General features: G+C 36.6%; 1 protein-coding gene across 2 annotated transcripts in view; it reads right to left on the bottom strand.

The window, feature by feature from the left end:
- LOC122808819 (deleted in malignant brain tumors 1 protein-like) overlaps window positions 1-22,682 on the bottom strand; it is a 612,008-nt gene that overhangs the window by 558,004 nt on the left and 31,322 nt on the right. The gene's annotated exons all lie outside the window — the stretch shown is intronic.

Genomic DNA, 22,682 nt, shown 5'->3' with positions numbered 1-22,682 from the left:
GAGCATATGGTATGGCAAAAATGCTGTACCCTCCACATATGTTTTAAATCATGCTTCTCTTCAGACAGAAATGGCCATAAAAGACTTGGATACTTAAATGAACAACTCTGTCATTCAGCCATCATCATGTTTCCACCATAGACAGAAAATCCTTCTGTATGGCCCAGTTAATCACCAAGAAGGTATCTTTAAGAACCATAGAAGGCATATTACTCCTGTATTCTTCCCTTATTGGGTACATCATTGAATAGAGTGCCCCTCTTGTGTGTACAAATCCAAGTATGTCACTCGAAGTGGAAGGCCCCAGAGATTTCTAACAAGAAAATTCAATATCTTAAATCCTCCAACTATCCCAAAAGATTAGCACGGCTCTGTTATACCCAGTAGCCAACCAGCTGCTCTGAGTTGACCTGTATCTAGCATTTCTAGCCATGAAAGATACAATACTATTTGACCTCCTATTTCTTTGCAAAACCACTGTCTCCTCAAACACCCACACTAGGGACCTAAATCTAGACCAAAGCATAAACAAAACTCACTGCAGGGATACATTCCTAACACAGCATATTCCTAGATAATGAAATAAGATACCATCAAACAAAGCACTACTTTGACTACTTCCATAGTCCAGACATATGGAGAATACGGGAGATTGCTGTCACATGTAGTACACAACCAGTATTTGCCAGAAATTCCTGCAGTGCCTTCACTGTTGCTGTAGGTCTCTTCGCAGCCTCATTGACCAGTTTTCATCTTGTCTTTTCATCAATTTTAGAGAGACGTCCAGTTCTTTGCAACGTCACTGTTGTCCCATATTTTCTCCACTTTTTGATGACTGTCTTCATTGTGTTCCATGGTACATCCAATGCTGTGGAAATTTTTTTGTACCCTTCTCCTGACTGATACCTCTCCACAATGAGATCTCCTTGATACTTTGTAAGCTCTCTGCGAACCATGGCTTTTGCTGTAGCAGACAACTGAATAAATGTCAGGAAAATCCTACTAGGACAGCTGAACTTTATTTGGTGTTAATCAGAGACTCTTTAATTGATGGCAGGTGTGTAGCCAGGAAGACTGAATGCTGTAATTAAATCAAAAGGTGCTTTTCAAGAAAGTATTAGTTTAATAATGTGCACACTTAGCAATCAGTTCATTATATGTTTTTTTTTTATTTTTTATATTTTTCCCCTAACAGATTTGTTTGTTTTTCAATTGAATTGTACAGGTTATAGGTCACATTAAAGGTGAGAAAAGTTTTGAAATGATTTATTGTGGTCTCGTTTTTATATCACAAAAACCTGGCATTTTAACAGTGGTGTGTACACTTTTTATATCCACTTTACATACATACACACACACACATTTGTTTGTTAACCAAGAAAAGTACACTGACCTAGAAAAAACACTTTCAAGTGAGGCCTTGGTAAAGTATAAACAAATAAGCTAAATGAAAAAAAACATAACAGAGAACACGTTCTTAAAGCAAGCAGCATTCTTAAGGAATGTATGGCACAAAGTTGCATATGTGATGCAGAGTTTCAGGAACAATTCAGTTCAATTTACATTACCTCAGTACATCAATGTAATTTTATTGCCTGTGCCTCTATAACTTTCAGGCTTACAGAAAAAATTTTGTTTTCACCCACTGCAGCTGTACCACCTTCTCAGTCCACTCCGTTCACCCGAGGATACCTACTCCCTATTCCCATACACCCATACTTCATCTAAACATATATCATTCTATCCGTCTCCCCATACTACAAAGCAACCAATCAAATTCACTGAGACACCCACCTGGCCGAATTCCTCAACTTGCAAACTCATATCACAGGCCTACCTAGCTCACTTCTCCCAATCTACTCCAACAAAAATAAAAGATAGCTTCCATCCTGCTAATTCGATCTTCCCTTAACTTATATATGATATGCTAATCCTCCAGTCTACTCTCACAATTACACTAATCATTCTCGATATTGCCACATCCTATATACTTCCCTTCCCCTCCATCACTCTGTTTTCACCAGTTCTATACTCCTAGTCAGCACTCATCAACTAAGAAACTGCATACAGTTTCTATGCATTAGGAGTACAGGCCCTCTTCAGTTACAGCTACATCAAAGAGAACTACCAGACCCATATATCAGTATCAGACCTAAGAGATAAATATAAAAAATGGTACAACTTCTCTCACCACACTTCCACTCTCCCAGACTCCCACTCTTTGCAGACAACCACCAAAACCCTGGACCATCCGTTCAAACCAACCAAACCCCATCTAACCCATCAGCTCACACTAAGTATAGCCACAACCTACTATTAATGCACATAAACCGCAGAAGCATCTAGATTTCCATGCATGCTTGCAGCACACAACCCAGACATTCTAATCAACACTGAAACTTGGCTAAAATTGAACACTAAAGATGAAGAAGCCCCCTCCCCAGGATACAATATAACAAGAAATGATAGACCACACAAAACAGCTGGAGGGGTTGCAATACTTTTTAAAAACCTCACTAAACCTCAGCAAATACCCAACTGAGTTACCCCGGTATCTGAACACAGAAATATCTATTACCCTCCTACATCTGAACATGCACAAAACTATTTGCATTGTTGCCAGATATATTTTCCCAGACAACATTCCCATTCTCAAATACATCCTTAAATGATTTTCCACTAATGTAAATAAAGAAACTATTATACTTGGGAAAGTGAATATAGACCATTTGCTTGTAAACACTGACTTCCCTACCCTGTGTATTAAGCTATTCAGTTTCACTCAAGTAATCACCTCACCCACTAGAATTGATAAACACAGCAACAGGCTCTCATTACTAGACTGGGTCCTTACCACCTCACTCTCAAACATAAATACCTTTGGCTGTCTCCCAGACACCATCACTGACCATCTCCCCACATTTATTACAAGACAAACTATTCACACCCCCAAACATACAGTATTAAAACAAGTACATAGACTCTCCTCTTTTAACAAAGACACTTTTATAAACTACCTCTCTCAGTACAACTGGAATACTCCAAAAACCTACCACTAGAAGATACTATTTCCCATTTCAATAACACATTCCTTAACATACTAAATGAGTTAGCTCCCATAAGAATAAAAAGAAATAAAAGCAACCCTGCTCCTCGGCTCAACAAAGAAACCAAACAGTTTATGCTAAATACAGACAAAGCATGTAAGACAAGGCATACATACAAAACACAGCAAAAGTGGCACATTTTTAAAGAACTTACATATCAGTGTAACAACAAATTATACTAGACAAAATTGCATTTTTTTCACTCACTTCAAGGCAAACATCACCACAATCCCAATCAGTTTTGGATAACCATAAGCACCCTACTATACCCTGGTCAAACCACCACCCCATCTCCTACCACAAACAATGACCCAGACCCCATACCTACCCAATTCAACATACACTTCATTCAGTCTGTCCTCTCTCGACTACAATCTAATCCACCCTCCCATCTTTCTATCCCTACCAACAACACTCCCAATACCCATGTCTTTTCTTTTCACCAAATACCTACCTCAGCTATCAAAAATTACCTTCAAAAACTGAAAACTACTGCACCAGCTGCTGACAAACTCCCACCGAAGTGCCTTAAGTTAGCTGCGAACAGCTTGGCATATCCCATCTCAATACTCATAAATAGATCTATCACAGAAAATTTGTACTCAGTATCTGGAAAAAAGTCACATATTATATTACTTCACAAAGGTGAATCAACCACAGATCTCTCCAAATACTGCCCCATTGCAATTCTCTCCCTTCTGTATGAAATCATAGAATGATGCAAACACTCCAACCCCAGCCCATCTGATAGACAACAAACTACTCTCCCTCACATGACATGACTTTCGACCACACTACAGTACAATCACATGACATGACTTTTGACCACACCACAGCACAACAGCTCTTCTTAGTGTCTCAGCAAACATAAATACCAACAGAAACAATGGAAACCTAATATCGCCCGTGTTCCTGGATCTGTCAGAAACATCTGATACCATATCCCACTCACTCCTAATCAATGAACTATCTTCCCTATCACGGACTCATTCAGCTCTCAAGTGGTTCTGGTCTATATCACATAATCAAAAACACTATTCAGCGAACACCTATTCATCGACCGCAAAACAGCAAACATCCTTTTATTGAACATTCACATCAGCTAATGTATTTACCAGGGCAAAGAATTAGCTGTCCGACATTTGGAGATTGTCCTTTTCTCCACTGTAGTGTGATTTTGGAGTTGGTATATATAAGTAGGGGGTGGTGGGCATAGCCTCCGACTTTGGTTTGTGAATATAATGCTGATATGTTGGACAGCTAAGTATTTGCCCTGGGAAAATTTTCAATGATGTGTTGGTTCGATGAAAGGAGTGTTCACTGTTTTGGAGTCAACGAACAGGGGCTCGCTGAATAGCGTTTTCAAAGATGTGATATAGACCCATATGGTTCTGTAACTACCTCTCAAATGAACAACAGGCCATAAAATGGAATCAGGACCTATCCCCCTTGCCCCTGCTTCTATTATTGTACCACAAGGATCAATTCTATGCCTAGTACTTTTCTATAATTTTCACAAACAAACTGCACAAAGCCAGCAAACCTGCCACCTTTACAATATATCAATGATACCACCAGCATCTGTTCAGCCTCAACCCTTCCATTACTTCAGTAAATGACTAAAGAATATTTTACTTCCATAAAATCATGGTTAAAGGCTGATTATAAATGCTAAAAAAAAATTATGTTTTTCACACCCAGCTCTCTTTCAACAACATGTACACCCTTTCATGTTACTTCAACAAACACAACTGCCACCATAGAATTGTAACAAATGCCAAACTACTAGGAGCCATAATAGATAACCTAAAATCAGACCCGCATATCACCCAAGCCATTAAGAAAACTCTGAAGAAAAACCATCAAAAACTGTCTCATCTACAGAAACAAACCTTACCTCACAGACTCATCAAGAAAATCCTTAGTATCATCCTGCCTTCTCCCCTCCCTTCTGTATGCATCACCCATATTAACTAGCACTCAAAACATCCTACTAAATAAATTAGAGGCAGCTTTAACAAAATACCCAAGTCTGCAGCTATTGCATCTAACCGTACACACCACTGCTTAACGCTAAAGAAGCTCAGCTGCCTGGAATTACCTAATCACCTTACATTCACTCAACTTCAAATTGCCCACAAAATAATACATAAACTACACACATGCCCTTCCTTACAAAACATTCTCAACACTACTCATCTTCACATTGCCTTCGCTCAGGTAATCAGAGCCCACTAATAATTTTCAAATTCCATAATACAGCTAGAGACTCGCTATACTCATCCTATGTCACCAGAGAGTAGAACCCCCCCCCACCCCCACCTGTCCCACTAAAACTGGACATGCATCTAGCTTTAAGCACAACCTAAAACAGCACCTAGACTCCTCCTGGCTCTGTTCTTGTTCACACCCTGACTAACTCTGTTTCTTTCTTACTCTGATCTCTAGATTACCACCAACCCCTAACTCTCCAGCTCTTCTAACTTATTATATAAATGTAAATAAATCCTATCAGTATTTATAACTGCATACTGCTTTTCATCACTCCTTTGTAAATTAAATTTGTATACTGCTGTATGTCTAAATTCAACCTGTTTATTTTTGTATAACAGTTCTACACAAATCAAACTGTATTAACCTCTGTCTTGATTGTATTACTTATTGAATCATTCTGAAACCCCATTTCTACTGTTAAAAAATTATTCTTCTTTCGCTGTAACTTCCTAGTAATCTTTAATGGAGCTTTTTCCCCCAGCCTCCACTGAAAATAGGCCAGAGTGCCCTGTCAGACCATCCTGGTGAACAAAACATGATAAATAAATAAATAAATAACCTGTAATGCAGACCAAATAAAGCATTTTAAATATCAGTTTATTACAGTGTATGTGTGTGTGTGTGTGTGTGTGTGTGTGTGTGTGTGTGTGTGTGTGTGTACACACATATGGTAAGAATTGCTTAGGTCAACTGTAGGAATAGTCAACAGCTGTTTTGTGGACACAGTTTGGTCAACAAAACAGTTTATCAAATGTTGTGCAAGATCACTATAATACCATGGGTGGGGACTATACCTCTTCCAGTATTGTACGTTCCCAAAGTTGGAATATATAATTTAACAGGAAGTGTTAGGTGGGCATAGGGGCACTCACCCCCTTGCAAAAAGCAATAATTTTACAGTTGCATGCTCTGACATTATTTCTCAGGATACGCTCAGTTTATTTTATTTTGATGTTTTGTCTTTTACACATTTTAAAGTACACCCATATATACAAGTAAACCCATAAATATATGGGTCTGCTTGATATCATCAAAAAAACACATACCTGAAAACAATAACACCGAGACGAAAACACAGAATCATCACTTAACCAACTCCACACAACACAGAATTTTTTGTGGGAAAGTAACCTGTCGGCCAACAAGTACAAGAAACCACACTGAAGCACTTTGAACCCACACAAATGGGGGGTTTTGCTCCCAACATCCCCCTCACCCATCTAACTAATTATACCAACTTCAAGATCGCACTATACAGGGGAAAAGGGCAAACTTCCAAATGTTAGCCGACTGCCTCCTTTCCCTGGGTAACTTGTTGATTATGTGTGGAGTCATTTAAATGAAAATTCGGTGTTTTCATATATACACACACACATATATATATATATATATATATATATATATACACACACACACACACACACACACACACACACACACACACATACATAGATATAGATATAGATTTTTATCTCTCTCTCTCTTTCTATATATATATATATAAATACAGAGAGAGCGAGATGAAGATCTATATCGATATCTAAACAGATAAACCGCAAAGTAGAAGAACACAAAAACACTGTTAGTATTCAGTGTCTTGGGATGCAAACCTCTAATGCAAACTCGAATAAAACCAACGGCACCAACGAATAGTATAAAAAGATTTAATATATCCAGATGTTAAGCGCTTTCACTTGTACAACAAGCTTCATCAGAACAATGAAAACCAAACTGCCAATCATTTAAATAACTTTTTTGGCGCTAAAACGGACCGAAAAAGTCACCCTTTTTTAAAAGCATATAACCTAAATACAAATCATATGTTCACACTAAACAATCTACTCTAAACGCCTATAAATATGTGTAAATTAATAAATTAGTATATAATAAGTTCAGAATTGATCAAATAATATACAAATAAAATATATAATAAATTACGTTCAAAATTGATCAAACAATGTTGTGAATATAAATATATATATATATATATATCAAACAAGTTCCTAAAATAGTAAGGCAATGCAGGATCTGTCTGAAAATAATAAAATAATGAGATAATATTAGTACCAATACATCATCATTCTGTCATACAATGAATACTATTAATGATTGAAATTACTACAAAATAGCAAGACAGTCATAAAAAATGACTTCATTTCAAAGTTAGTAATGGCTTAATAGAAATGGAGTCATTTAGTCCAGGTGGTGTGGAAGCATCAGTAAATATTTGCCACCAAATTTCTTTATAGGATAATATTCCCTTGAAATCCTCCCCCTCTTTGGTCTAAGGACACAGTGTCAACTATAGCGAAATTAAAAAAATGACGATCACCATATTCTTTAATATGTCTGTATAAGGCATTCTTTTCATCTTTAGTTCTAATACTATATAGATGTGAGTAAATACGTCTATTAAATTTCCTTTCGGTCTTACCTATATAATAACTGGGGCAGGTCATACAGTTGGCTCAATATATGATCATTTTAGTTTGACAATTTCCTCTTTGGAACTTAATCTTTGTATGATTTATATTATCTAATAATAATATATCCCCCTGAAATATTGTGTGGCATTGATTACAAGTTCCACATTTAGTTGTATATTTGTTGTTACTAGTATTACACCAGTAACCTCTCTCTAGGAGATGTTTAATATCACTACCTACTTTGTTAACAAATTGTGGACCATTTCCTAATACTGAGGTGATATCCTGATCTACCAGTATAATGTTCCAGTTATCAGTGAGAATTTTCTTAACCTTACCAATATATGGGCCATATTCCAAAATACATGTTCTACCAAAAAAATTAGTATTTTCTTTGTGACTAGTACTACTACTGTCATACGTCACACTATTGCTGTTGTTGCATCTTTGCCCCAATAGAGGTAAGTATTTCCTCCCCCACTCACTAATTACATATCCACTTACTTTAGACATTGCTTTAACATCATATCCTCTCTCCTTGAAAAGGGAAGTAATTATGGACACTTTGTCCAACATATCCACATATTCTGAAGTCATCCTAACTGCTCTAATAAGTTGTCCTTTATATATATTAATAAATTGTCTCTTGGGATGATTACTAGTATATTCAAGATAACTGTTCAAAAATGTTTTTATCCTGTATATCCTGGATTTAAATATGTTGTCTTCCATCGAGACAAACGTATCAATATAGGGGATACCATGATTATTCTTGGAAGAAGTAGATTTCAAATAGTTGTTGCTGTTATTAATGTACTCCAAAAATTGATCTAACAAGGTGTCCCCACCATCCCATAAAATGTAAATATCATCCAGGTATCTGGAATAATATTTAATATGTTTCATATATATGCTGGTGAATACATGAGTCTCCTCCCATTCTAGCATAACCAGGCTGGCGCACATGCTGCTCCCATAGCTACGCCCCTGGTTTGCCTAAAATGTTCCCCTTCAAAAAAGATGTAATTATGGTCCAGTACCAAGGACAGCATATCTACAAGAAGACAAATAGTGTCCCATTCTATATCTGCATACTTCCTGATACTACTGGCAAAAGCCTCAAGTCCCTCTTCCTTAAGTATACAGGAGAACAAATCTATAAAGTCTATCGTAACAAACTGAATTTCATTCTTAGATAAGTAAATGGGATAATTCTTTAAGAATTCCCAGGAGTCTTTTGCTAAGTGTGGAATTTTTTCATAAGTATGCTTAAGATATGTGTCAATCACAGACCCCATAAGGAAGGTCTTAGACCTACTACCTGATATTATCGATCTAAATGGGGGATCATCCATTACCTTGTGTATCTTAGGGATTCCCACTATGGTAGCTAAAGTGGGAAATTCTACTTTAATATATTTATATATATATATATATATATATATATATATATATATATATATATATATATATCCTCCGTAATCCTGTTGTCAATGAGAAATTCTTCTATACACATGTCTATTCTTCTATATCCTATATTGATTTCATTTAATGAAACATTCTGATAATTACCTGAGGTATAGAGAAGATCATGTATTTTAGAAGAATAAACCATACTGTCGTAGATAACTGTACCACCCACTTTGTCAGGTTTCATAACCCTAATACTTCTATCTTTCCTTAGTTCTTGGAGCACCTTATACTCTTCTAAAGAAAGATTAGACTTGATATTAAAACCATTTATCTGTTTGTTTAACTGGTAAATCTGTTGTGTAACTACTTTGTCATAGATAGAAATAGTAGGGTGCATAGGGGGTATAAGCGTACTCTTCTTTTTTAACCCTTGAAGGGTTGTATCTGAGTAAGTCAATTTACCTGGTACAATAGTGTCTTTATACATAATAGCCAGGTTTAATTTCCTAACATATTTTTTAACTTCACTAATACAAACTACAAGTCTAAATCTATTAATGGGAATATATTTCATCCCTTTTGACAACAGGTCAAAATGAGAAGGTTTTAACTCATATCCAGTATAACTGTAAATGCTGAAATTCTTATATGTATAGACAACACCATTACGTGCTATACCATCCACTAAATTGATGTCATGACTGCAATTTTTCGTCATTTCCTTCCCCCTTCTTACAACGGGGGGTCTCTCTTGTTCATCATATTTTAATATTGTCTTTGATATCGCTGATGATTCTGTCTACACCCCCCCCCCATTTCCAATCTTTCTGTCTCCCCCTGTATTCTGTGTGTAAAAAATACGATTTTTCTCCTCTATCCAAAACTCACTGGATATCACCTTCATCTACTTGAACTGAGTTAAACTCACCAATTTTTTTTTTATCCCAAAAATAAGCTCTACCACTTTTATATTGTTCCATGTCTCTGTGAAATTTTTTGATTTTACTAGCATGTGTTTTCTGTATGACATTCTCTGCATTACCAAACTGTTTAACATAAAGGTTCTCCCATTGAGAAAACAATAAATCATTCCTAATTAATTCATTTAATTCCTCCACCTCTTGCATCAATCTGACTAACTTGTCATCATTAAACTTTATAAGAAGTTGCATAAATTTAAAACCGCATTGGTCAAAAAAGCCATTAAGTTCCTGAATAATATTGTCTGTTAATACAGTTCCCATAGGGTATTTAAAAAATCTAAGTCCCATCGGGACTATTTTGACATCAATGTATTTGGACAAATAAGCATTGTCTAATTTGATATTATTAATATGACACAACTTCTTACCCAATGTATATATAAAATCTTTAAGTGTGCCTTTAGGTGCACGAATGCTGTCAACATCTTCACTAATACTAAAATTGTCAAAGTATTAATTATTGTCCAAAAATCTTTTCATCAAATCATGAACTTGTCCATTCCCTTTGTCAATAGGAGCTGAAATATTATTACTATGAGTTCCATTACTACAATTAGCTCCTTTGACAGTATGAGCATAAGTCAACTGTGGCTTCATTCTTTTAGGTTTTGTACCCACACGCCTGGCTTCTTCTTCCATATCCCCGAATGAAAAATCGAACGTAAAGTCCGAAACACCCAGCCTACTGCTATTACACCGTTCTGTGGACTGCAGAGTAGCGGGTAAATCAATGGGTTTAAACTGTTTCGTACATGTCCCTTGTCCATTAGGTATCCCTGTGGAATGAGTAGTAATATTATGCAACCCATGAACCTCCTCCATACTGTCAATTGAGCCTCCAAGGACATTAGAAGGAGGAACATCATTTTTACTGCCTGCCGAATGTAAATGCTGGCAGTTATTCTTGTCCAAAACACCATTTTGAATGTCTGTAAAAGTGTTGCTGAAGGAGGTCAGCAACGAAGAAAGTCTACTCACTTCTCCCCTCAGTTCGGTTAACTCAGCTTGAACCAAAGCTAGTTCTCGTCTCTCTGAACTGGGAGGTGAATTTAAGGAGGCGTCCCTATCAGACTCCATGATGCACAAATGAAACCAAAATGAGCATTCAGTGTGGCAACAACTAAACCGCAAAGTAGAACACAAACACGCTGTTAGTCCTCAGTGTCTTGGGATGCAAACCTCTAATGCAAACTCGAATAAAACCAACGGCACCAACGAATAGTATAAAAAGATTTAATATATCCAGATGTTAAGCGCTTTCACTTGTACAACAACAAGCTTCATCAGAACAATGAAAACCAAACTGACAATCATTTAAATAACTTTTTTGGCGCCAAAACGGACCGAAAAAGTAATCCTTTTTTAAAAGCATATAACTTAAATACAAATCATATGTTCACACTAAACAATCTACTCTAAACTCCTATAAATATGTGTAAATTAATAAATTAGTATATAATAAGTTCAGAATTGATCAAATAATATACAAATAAAATATATAATAAATTACGCTCAAAATTGATCAAACAATGTTGTGAATATAAATATATATATATATATATATATATATATATATATATATATATATATATATATATATATATCAAACAAGTTCCTAAAATAGTAAGGCAATGCAGGATCTGTCTGAAAATAATAAAATAATGAGATAATATTAGTACCAATACATCATCATTCTGTCATACAATGAATACTATTAATGATTGAAATTACTACAAAATAGCAAGACAGTCATAAAAAATGACTTCATTTCAAAGTTAGTAATGGCTTAATAGAAATGGAGTCATTTAGTCCAGGTATATATATATATATATATATATATATATATATATATATGCACAGAGAGAGCAAGATGAAGATCTATATCTATATCTAAATAGATAGATAGATAAATACAATGTAGGCATGAAGTGAGAGAATTGTCAGACAGATACAGGTTAGGAGAATTTACTATATATATATATATATATATATATATATATATATATATATATATATATACTATGGGTAAAGAGAGAGCAGGGACAGAGAGAGAGACAGAGAGAGAGAGAGGAGCAAATGTGACATATTTGCCAGACTGAGTGCTACTTTTTGACCAGGAATGAATGGCTCCACATCTACATACATACATACATACATACATACATACAAATATTTTAAGCATGGGTATTAAATGCCCTTCTAGATTGCCAATATACCAAAACTCTTGTTCCCATAACTGTCAAGGCTGTTCTTAAAAATATGAGGAAATAATAGAGATTGGGAGAGTGGCTTAATGGCTAAGATGTTTGCCTTACAAACACAAGGTGCAGGGTTTGAGTCTCTCAAGGGATAATTGGCTAGGCTTAAAATGGCTCGCAAGGGCAGTTAGCTTAGTACTAAACTATGAACCTATATCTAAACTAGTACTTGCTTTAACGTAATCTGGTAGTTTATTCCATGCATCAGCTACTCTGTCAGAGAACCAGTTAGTACACTTCTCCTTCCTATAGAATCTTCTACATAGGTTTTCTGATTATTCTCTAGTACTTTTTGATAACTCCAAACATTCATAGGGGTAGATGTCTCTAAGTGCCCTATATACTTGAATAAGACCTAAGAATAATCTGTCAGGGTAATCCTATGGGCTAGGCTTGTAAAGGCTCCAGGGCCATTAGCCTAGTACACACCTATGAACCTATAAGATCTCCTCTAAAATGTCTGTAAGAGACACTGTACAAGTTTAGATATTTTAGTCTTTCATAAAAACTTAAATTTTTACATCCATGGATGCCCTTGGTATATTTCCGCTGTACTCTTTCCAGTTTACACATGCTTGTTTTCTTATAGGGTTTCATATTGTTATTCCATACTCAAGTTTGGGTCTGATCTTTTTGTACAACCTATATTTCTATAACTATCATTAACCAATTGGTTGATATGATTAGAAAAACTCATAGCTGAATCTACCCCTATACCCATGTCCTTAAATGAGTCTACAGTTTCAATCACTGTGTGCTGTATTAAATATTCACTTTTCAATTTATGTCTCCCAAATCTTATATGCTTATTTTTTTTATGTTTTATCAGCATATTATTCTCCTGTGCCCAAATGGTCAATTTAGTCAAGTTATTATGCAGACATGCCTTATCTGTAACACATGTAATCAGTTTAGCCAATTTCAGGTCATCTGCATATAGACAGTAGAACATCTCAGATGAAAAAGTTAGGTCTAAAAGATACAATCTAAACAAGTAAGGGCCTAGGATAGAGTCTTGTGGGACATCCTGACTGTAACCAAGGATTTTACCTGTCCAGCTGCTGTGTGATACTTGCCATGTCCTGTTTGTAAGCCATGCAGCTATTCATCTTATCAACAGTACATCAATCCCTAATTGCACTAATTTATTGATCAGTGGTTTGTGTATGTTCCTGTCAAATGCTGAAGTTAAATCTATATAAATCACATCACAGCACAATTTTTTCATTTATAGCTGTTATTATATTGTTATAGAATAGCATGTTACAGGTGGTAATAGATCTGATTTCAACATATGCATGCTGATCTATAGTTTCAAGTCCCAACCTATCCAGTTCTGACAATAACTTATCCAATATTACCTTCTTTATTATTTTTCCACAACATGAAAGTAGACTTAAGAGTTTATATGATTCTGGGTTTGTCCTACTCCCCTTTCCCTTAAAGACAGGTTTAATAAGCACATCTCTCCAATCTTCAGGAATCCTCCCATATTTATATGACCTAGTGAATAATAGATGTAATGGTACCGTAAGTTCTTGCTGAAGTGTTCTCAAGTCATTATTACTAATTCTGCCTCCTCACTGTGCTTTGTTTAGATCCAGTTTGCACAATTCTTTTTCAATATAATCTAATTTGATTCCAGTATCTGGGGTTACCTGAATGTCACTAGGACAACTTACACCCCTTTTGTGGAGCCAAACTGTTTTTCCATAAGATTTTATAAATATATCTATAATCTGTTCTGTCTGAGAATAAATTTTGGAATCTGCACACAGTTTATCAGTTTGTGTGTCTTTACTCTTTCCACATCTTATGTATCTATAAAAAGGTTTCCTATTATGCTCAAGAACTTTATGTAAATTTTCTTCAAATTTTTCTTGGTCTTGTCTTACACTATGCTTAATCTGTTTGTCCAGCTTGTTTATTAAAGTTTTTAAAGTTGTAGTTCGACCTCTCTTCCATTTCTTACATTTTTTGTCTCTCATCTTAATCAGATATCTTTTTCTTATGGAAATATATCCCCCTGATGTTGTATACCTAGATCCTGATGTTAAACATTAAACAATTTCTCTTTGAAAACTTTCCACATTCCATCTGCGGTTTAGTGCATTTAAGTTACATTCTGTTAAGTTATAGGGATATTCAAAGCAATAGGACAATTATATTTTATATATTTATTATGTGATATATGTTTGGCACTATATATTTTAATGCATGATAGTTTATATACTTTTTAAGTGACTTTTTTTAAAGATGACATGACTTAGAATGTGGAAATAATGTGTGTTTTTTGATTTGGTTGTTGAGGCACCATGTGATTGGTGTAAAAGGGTTTTTGAATGCCGGTCTTTAAGTAGTTTAATTTTGACAAAGTCTCATGTCTACAGAGACAAAAGCTTTTAATTCTTTTACATTTTGTATGAAGTAGTATAACTAACAGTCTATCGTTTTTGTTTGTTTGTTTGTTTTGAGTGTGTAGACACATTCTGATAGGTAGTGATAACAGAATTTTGACAATATACTCTCATATTTCATTTTATGTACAGCAGAGTTATGAGATCATTCAGGCATAAGTTTTGTACTGGATTCTGCCATGGGTGTTCCCTTTCCCAATGCAAGCATTTTTAGGGCAGTCCCAAAAGTGCACTACAATGTCTTGTGAGTCTGTACCTACTCCCACCTCCAATGTTCTTTTGAGTTTATAGGTCAGCAGGGCTGTATCTGCTACCAGACAACCTAAGTGACTGCTTAGCGCTATGATCTGGTTGGGAGGAACAATTGTCCATGCCGTATACGGTGGGTCTATATCATATAAGCGAATCGCACAAATTGCGAACACTCATAATATCGAACATACCGGACCTTGAACTTCCTATTGTGGGGGGCTGTGTCCCCACACCCCCCGTTAAATATATATTCCAACTCTGAGATTGAACTACAGTGAGGAAAGGGCAAATATCCCATTCTTCACTGTACCGCAATCTCAGAAAAATCACTTTTAGGTCCAGTACATTCGATATTATGAATGATCGCAATTTGTGCGATTCGCTCATATGATATAGACCCATATACGGCTATCTCACAATTTCAGAACTGTTTCCTGAGGTTCTTGCATGAGGTACTGATATATAATCATGGCTACTAAGTTCCATGATTGTGTAGCTTAACTGCATTTAAAAAAATCCCAGTAGTTCTCTACCCGATAAAAATAATTTCCTGTGCACAACTATTGCTGGTATGGGCTGACTCTGTCATTACTCTAATTAACTTATGCTGTGGTTAAACTGAACAAGTTTTCCAAGTATGGGCAGAACAGGTTTGTTTTCTTTTTTCATTTCATTCTGAAGAAGTTATTTTATTTATTTATTTATTTACAATTGTTGACTGGGAAAGTCCTCTGGGTCAAGAACCCAGTTGCAGTGGAGGCCCGGGGAGAAAAGCTCCACAGACATAAAATGTTACACAGTTATTAATATATATAGTAAGCAGTAAAGAAACAGTACAAAAAGATCCACTGTTATAAAATAGACAGTTATTAGTACACAAGAGAAAGTGAGACAGAAACAGTGCAAACATTGAGATATGCAAAGGGGTACTAACATATAAACATTCTAATTACAGAAGAGTTATTTACATTTATTCAATTCACATGAAAGTAATCTAGGACCGGAGTAAAGTTTAATATATATTATAAAATACAGAAATTAGATGAGTGTGTCATACTGCTTCACGTTGAGGTATCTGATGAGGTTGAAAGGTTTATGTTATTGAAGTTAAGGGGGGTTTGGGTTTATGCTGTAGTTCACAGGTACAACTTGGATTGTTTAAAAAGTAGGTTTTTGATGCTGTTTTAAAGACCACTAGGGAGTCAAGCTGAGTGATAGATGTGGGAAGGCTATTCCATAGTTTGGCAATGTTATGAGAATATAGGCATTGTCCTGCTCTCTTATTGGGTTTAGCAACATGAAATAGGGTTCTGTCTTAGGAGCGCAAGGTACTGGTAGGGGTGTATGTGTGTAGGATGGATTGGAGTGCTGGACATCTATTTGGTTGGAAGATTAGCTTATGGGCAGAAGTTAACTGAGTATAGAAGAGATAGTGGTGAAATTCTAGCCAGGACAGGTTTGAGATAGCGTTGCAGTGATGAGAGCAGTTGGGTATGCCAGAGGTGAACTTTGATATTTTGTAGTAGCATGATTCCAGCTTATGATAGAGGGATGTATGGAGACTGGTGAAGATGAGACTTCCATACATGAGGGATGGGATAAGCAAGGTATTAGCTAGTTTTATCTTATAGGTTCATAGGTTGGTACTAGGCTATCGGTCCTAGGGCCTATACAAGCCTAGCCATAACAATTCCCTGGATATTACTTCCCACAATATTTACTTCCCTGAACCCCTGTCTAGCAGGGTGACTGACGTGATCCCTGAGGTGAATTTCCTATCTCCCACCCAATTGTCAAGGTTCCTTTTGAAGAGGGCCAAGGAGGCGCTCTGCTTGACATGTATGGGCAGTCTATTTCAGAGTATGGGGAGTCTCTGGGTCAGGAACCTATCCCTCCAGCATGTTTTGTTCATTGTTATGACAAGGTTTAGATCCCTGGAGCGTGTGGCTCTGAGGGATTGGGATTTCTTTAAGTGGAGCATGTTCAACAGCTCAGGGTTTGACATGGCCTTGTATGTTAAGCAGAGATCGCCTCTGAGTAGACAATATGCCACAGAATATAGCTGGAGTTTTTTTAGATGGTCAGCATAGGGCATCTGCTTTAGGCCTGTGATTCTTTTAGTGAGGTATTTCTGCGGCCTTTCCAGCTGTTGCAGATGTCTTGTGAGGTACATACCAAATGGGGTATTGTATTCTATAATGGGTCTAATGAGGGATGAGTACAGTGGGACAATGATCTCCTTTTTTCTGGATGAAAAGCCCTTAGTGATGAGGTGTGCCACATAGAAGGATTTCCTGACTGTTGTGGCGATGTGGTTATCGAAGGTGCGACCACTGTACACCTGTGTCCCTAAGTTTCTCATCACACTTTTGGTGTTTAGTGTACTGCCACCTATGTAGTAATTCATGGGTACATGTTTTTTCCCAAAGGGGATAACTATACATTTCTTGGCATTAAGCTTGATCCCATGGCTCTGGCACCAAGCATCTGTTTCTTTGTCAAGGAAGAGTTTATGTCGGTATAGTTTGCCTAGTTTAAAATGGGTTTTCTTTATTGTACTGAATATATGTTGTTCAAAGGAGAGTTTATCATCAATTATTATTCCTAAAATTTTTGTACTAACCTATGACCTATGAAAAACCTATGAATAAAATGTTTGTGTATTTCACCTGTTCTATTTTAGTTTTGTTGTGTAAAGGTACCTTAAATTTTGTGCCTGGAGGGTTTGATGAGAATGATAGTAGTTTAATTTTTTGGGTGTTCGGCATTAGTTGGGCATCATTTAGCCAGGTTTCTGTGGTGGAAAACGTATCTTGAGTTATTGTCTGGAGGTTAGTGAAATTGTTGGAGGAAGAGATGATGGCTGAATCATCAGCATATTGAATCAATATGCTTTGTTGGGTGGCTTTATTTAAATCATTAATGAATATATTAAAGAGGAATGGTCCTAGAATGGACCCTTGGGGAACACCTGTGTTGTTAGCTAGGTATTCTAATTGCTGGTTTTGCCATCTGACTGACTGCTGTCTATCACTCAGGTAGGAAGAGAAACAGGTGACCACACTTTGAGAGCATCCAAGTGTCTCTAAGTGTTGCAATAGCTTAGGGTGTGATACTGTGTTGAAAGCTTTTGATAGGTCCAAAAGGAGTACAGAGGTAGACAGGCCAGCATCAAGATCTGTATTCACAGTATTGAGAAATATATGTTTTCTGCTGCTTAGCAGAGATTTCTTCCCTCCATTCTTCATCTCATTGCAGATTTTATTTCTACCCATATCCTGTGAACAGCGAGGCACAGAGACATGAAGCTGTACAGATGTTTCTCCTTATACATCTGTGCAGTCTTAATAAGAGCCCACAAAAATCTTCACAAGTGGTTTGCCATTGTGGTCAGGTGGTAAGTTTAATAGAGATGGCCATCACAAATTATTTTTCTATTGATGCTGGTAACCACACACAAAAAAATGTACTTTGCACATTGTTTAATTTTTTACCCAAGATGATGAGGTGCATGGGGGGTGGTCAGGAGAGTTCTCAGTGGACAAATTGCTTTATTATGACAGCAGGTGCTTATAAATCCAAGTGTGTGTGTGTGTGTGTGTGTGTGTGTGTGTGTGTGTGTGTGTGTGTGTGTGTGTGTGTGTGTGTGTGTGTGCGTTTGTTTGTTTTCAGGCAGATGGTAAAGGTCTGCCTCTCAGCTGTTTCTGATTTTACAGAAAGTCTGTGATTTCCCTCTAAATATTTCATGATTACAGTCAGTCAGTCAATGTCAGTCATTTGAGTTTTATAGTTCAGAAAGTGCATGCATGTGCAATTCTTGTGGTTGTGTTAACTGTTTAAATGAATTAAGGTTATTTGTTTCTCATAATTCCACAGTTTTGCAGAACAGCTCTAATTGTGCCTGATATTTTTGCCCTCTCTATCTTGAAATGACTCATTTTCCAGTAAATCACTGAGGACTGCAGTCAGCCAGTGATGGCAGACATTAGATTTTTGCTGCATAAGTTGGTGGTAGCTCAGGTAGATATAACAAATTTCACAACACTTTTCAAAAAGAGTAAGAGAATTTCTCCAATGGACTGGCCAAATTTCATCTAGTAATATAAATGACACTTTGGGTTTCCTCTGAAAAGAGGCTACTAGCTTAGTTGCACTAACTCTGTCAAAAACTATAAATAAATAAAATAAAATAAAGATTTGTAATTCTCATTATTCAGAAATGTTTCATGATGCAACACCTGATCAGTTAACTTTTAAGTGAATTAGAATTGTGTAGCACTTTGAGCACAGGATTAAAGCTCTGAGCTGTTAACTAACTACTTTCTGTAGTCAATAGTGTAGGTTTTGATTCCTTCCACCTCCATTTGCCTACTGTGTGACCTTGAGTAAGTCTCTTAACCATACATTGGTCCTGGGTTGCCCCTGAAAAGAAACCATCTGTCTAGTGTGTTCACATTCCGATGACTATTCAGTACATGGATTGGACACTCAAAACTGGCCATTGTCAGAATGTGCATACATGTGTCTAGTATGGAAAAATAACCATGGCAGGGTAGCCACCCGAAGGCATGAACACTGGCTTTAGATGATGGTCACTGTTGATGTGACATCCCAACTCCATATTCAAAATTTGCAGTTGTGGATAGATGGATTTAAAAATTGTCCTTTTTGGCCTTTTCTTGCTTTGTCCAGAATTCTCGAACAAAGAAGTTACTAGGCAATTTGGGATGTTCCTTGTAAACATTTCTAGCTTTCTGTCAAATGTTTTTGGATTCCAGTCACTAAATAATGATAGACATGTGAGTTTCTGAATTTTTATCTTTCAGAAAATGCCTGATAATGCAGAGCTTATTATTCTCACAACTTTCTAAGTATATCTTGTATCTAATTTTTGAGTTAAGACGTTGAGAAGGAAAGGGAGGCTTGCAATGGGTTACACTATATGTTTCTGACAGTAGTGAACTGAGATGCATTTCTGGGCCATTTTATTTATTTATTCATCCACTCGATCTCAAGCAGAGATATGCAGTCATAAAATGGGGCTGTAACTGATAGTTTGTGTGTGTATATGTGTGTGTGTGTGTGTGTGTGTGTGTGTGTGTGTGTGTGTGGGTGTGTGAGTACATCTGTGCATGTGTGTGTATGCGTGCCTGCGTGTGTGTGCGTGTGTGCAATTCAAAAGCCACAGTTCTCAACTGTTCCTGATATTGGCTTATATTTATGGTCTGCTCCCCATAAACTGTATTTTTCTGATAAAGCACTGTTATGGTCAAACAACTTCATGCAACACAGTTAAGCAGAGCTGAATAACCTCCCTTATTGTAAAAGAACACATGTGCATGGGAGGGTAAGCAATCAATGACTTGTCTCCTCATTATTTTTATGCTGTAAAAGCTTGAGCAAACACTTTATCTATCAAACTATAGTCACTAACTAATTAAAACTAAACACCTCAAACATTCTGACTATAGCCACTGACTAATTAAAACTCAACATCTCAAACATTCTGACTATTGCCACTGACTAATTAAAACTAAACACCTCTACATTATTTTTCTAACCAAAGAATTTGCAGAACATTTATTTTCTCCTTTCCTTTCTAGTCACAAGTTCCGATTTTCCTAGTTGGAACTATTCATGTTCACACAATACACATCGGCACTAGGAAGTAAAATGATTTCACCACAGGCCTAAGCTGTCAGGATCCATCTTGAAACAATATACTGTACAAACATTAAACATTTTTCCCTTCTTTCACGTCTCCTTTCTCAGTGTTACAGATTGCAGTCACTAACTAATGATAAATGTTTGAGATTAAAACTTCAAATTCTTCAGAAAATGGTTGCTGATGCAAAACGTATTATACTAGCAACTTTCTTTAATATGCAAGAGCAATATTTAAAAATCTATTTCCAGTTCTGTGACTTTGTCTCTGATTCATGGGAGTGCTATGGGCAGCACTGTATGGCTCTCACATCAGCGAGCTGAAATACATTTCTAGGTCATTATTTCTGTATTTGTTAATTTATTTCATCACAAGCAAACATCAGCAGTGAACCCAGTCTAGCAAGGGGCTGTAATGAATGGTCACATTTATGACTCTGTGTGTGTGTGTGTGTGTGTGTGTGTGTGTGTGTGTGTGTGTGTGTGTGTGTGTGTGTGTGTGTGTTTAGACTTGGTTACTGCAACCCAAAGTATTTAGAGGGTAAAGGAAGGAATCAGGTGTAGTAATGAGGACCATCATAATATGAGCCATGTTCTTTTGGTATGACAGTTTTTTTATTTTTTGACAGAGTGTTTTTTAATTATTTTGTTGACAGAGTACTTTTTAATTGTGAATAAACTGGAGAGTATAAAGCCATACAATGTTAATATTTTAATGCTGAATGCATTTTAATTTAGCTGGTTTTTTCAGGCATACAGGTGTGAAATGCACTATTTTGGGCTACAAGAGATTTTATCTGGCACTTTGTGCAGATGAGTAAGACTATATACTGTTAATGGGCTGCTTCCTGCACTGCAGGATGTGATTCCCTTCACCTTTGTTTGCCTGCAGTGTGACCCTGACCAAGTCCCTTCAACAACAATACTCCTAGTCCTCCCCTGTAAATGGACACATATTCATTGGGCAGTCAAATGCACTGCACACTTTTTTTGAATCCTTACACCCTTCACACAACTTTTAATTAGTGCTTCACTATATACTGTTTGATTATGAATCCCAGCATGTCTGTTGTGGTTTAATGGTTTACTAAATCACATTCAGAAAATGTGAGTTTCAATGATAGAAACATTTTACTGCTGTATATGCTAAGTCTGCTTTTAATGTCAGAGCTATTTTTTCCTTTTTCTTTCCCTTTGTTTAGCAAACAACTGTTTTTGCTGTAAAATTTGAAAGAAAACTTTTAAACTAAATCAAAATCATTATCATTGTAAAAACAAAGAAGAAAATAGTAAAATAGTATAGTACACGCACTGAGAGGTTTCATAGGTTCATAGGTCGGTACTAGGCCCGTACACACACTGAGAGGTTTCATAGGTTCATAGGTAGGTACTAGGCCAGTACACACACTGAGAGGTTTCATAGGTTCATAGGTCGGTATTAGGCCCATACACACACTGAGAGGTTTCATAGGTTCATAGGTAGGTACTAGGCCCGTACACACACTGAGAGGTTTCATGGGTAGGTACTAGGCCCGTACACGCACTGAGAGGTTTCATAGGTTCATAGGTAGGTACTAGGCCCATACACACACTGAGAGGTTTCATAGGTTCATAGGTCGGTACTAGGCCCGTACACACACTGAGAGGTTTCATAGGTTCATAGGTAGGTACTAGGCCCGTAAACACACTGAGAGGTTTCATAGGTTCATAGGTAGGTACTAGGCCCGTACACGCACTGAGAGGTTTCATAGGTTCATAGGTAGGTACTAAGCCTGTACACACACTGAGAGGTTTCATAGGTTCATAGGTCGGTACTAGGCCAGTACACACACTGAGAGGTTTCATAGGTTCATAGGTCGGTACTAGGCCCGTACACACACTGAGAGGT

This window comes from Protopterus annectens, chromosome 1.part1 (assembly GCF_019279795.1).
Source record: "Protopterus annectens isolate FY-2018-M chromosome 1.part1, PAN1.0, whole genome shotgun sequence".
NCBI lineage: Eukaryota > Metazoa > Chordata > Ceratodontiformes > Protopteridae > Protopterus > Protopterus annectens.
Note: the sequence above shows the minus strand (reverse complement) of the source record. Positions and strands in the feature narration are given on the sequence as shown.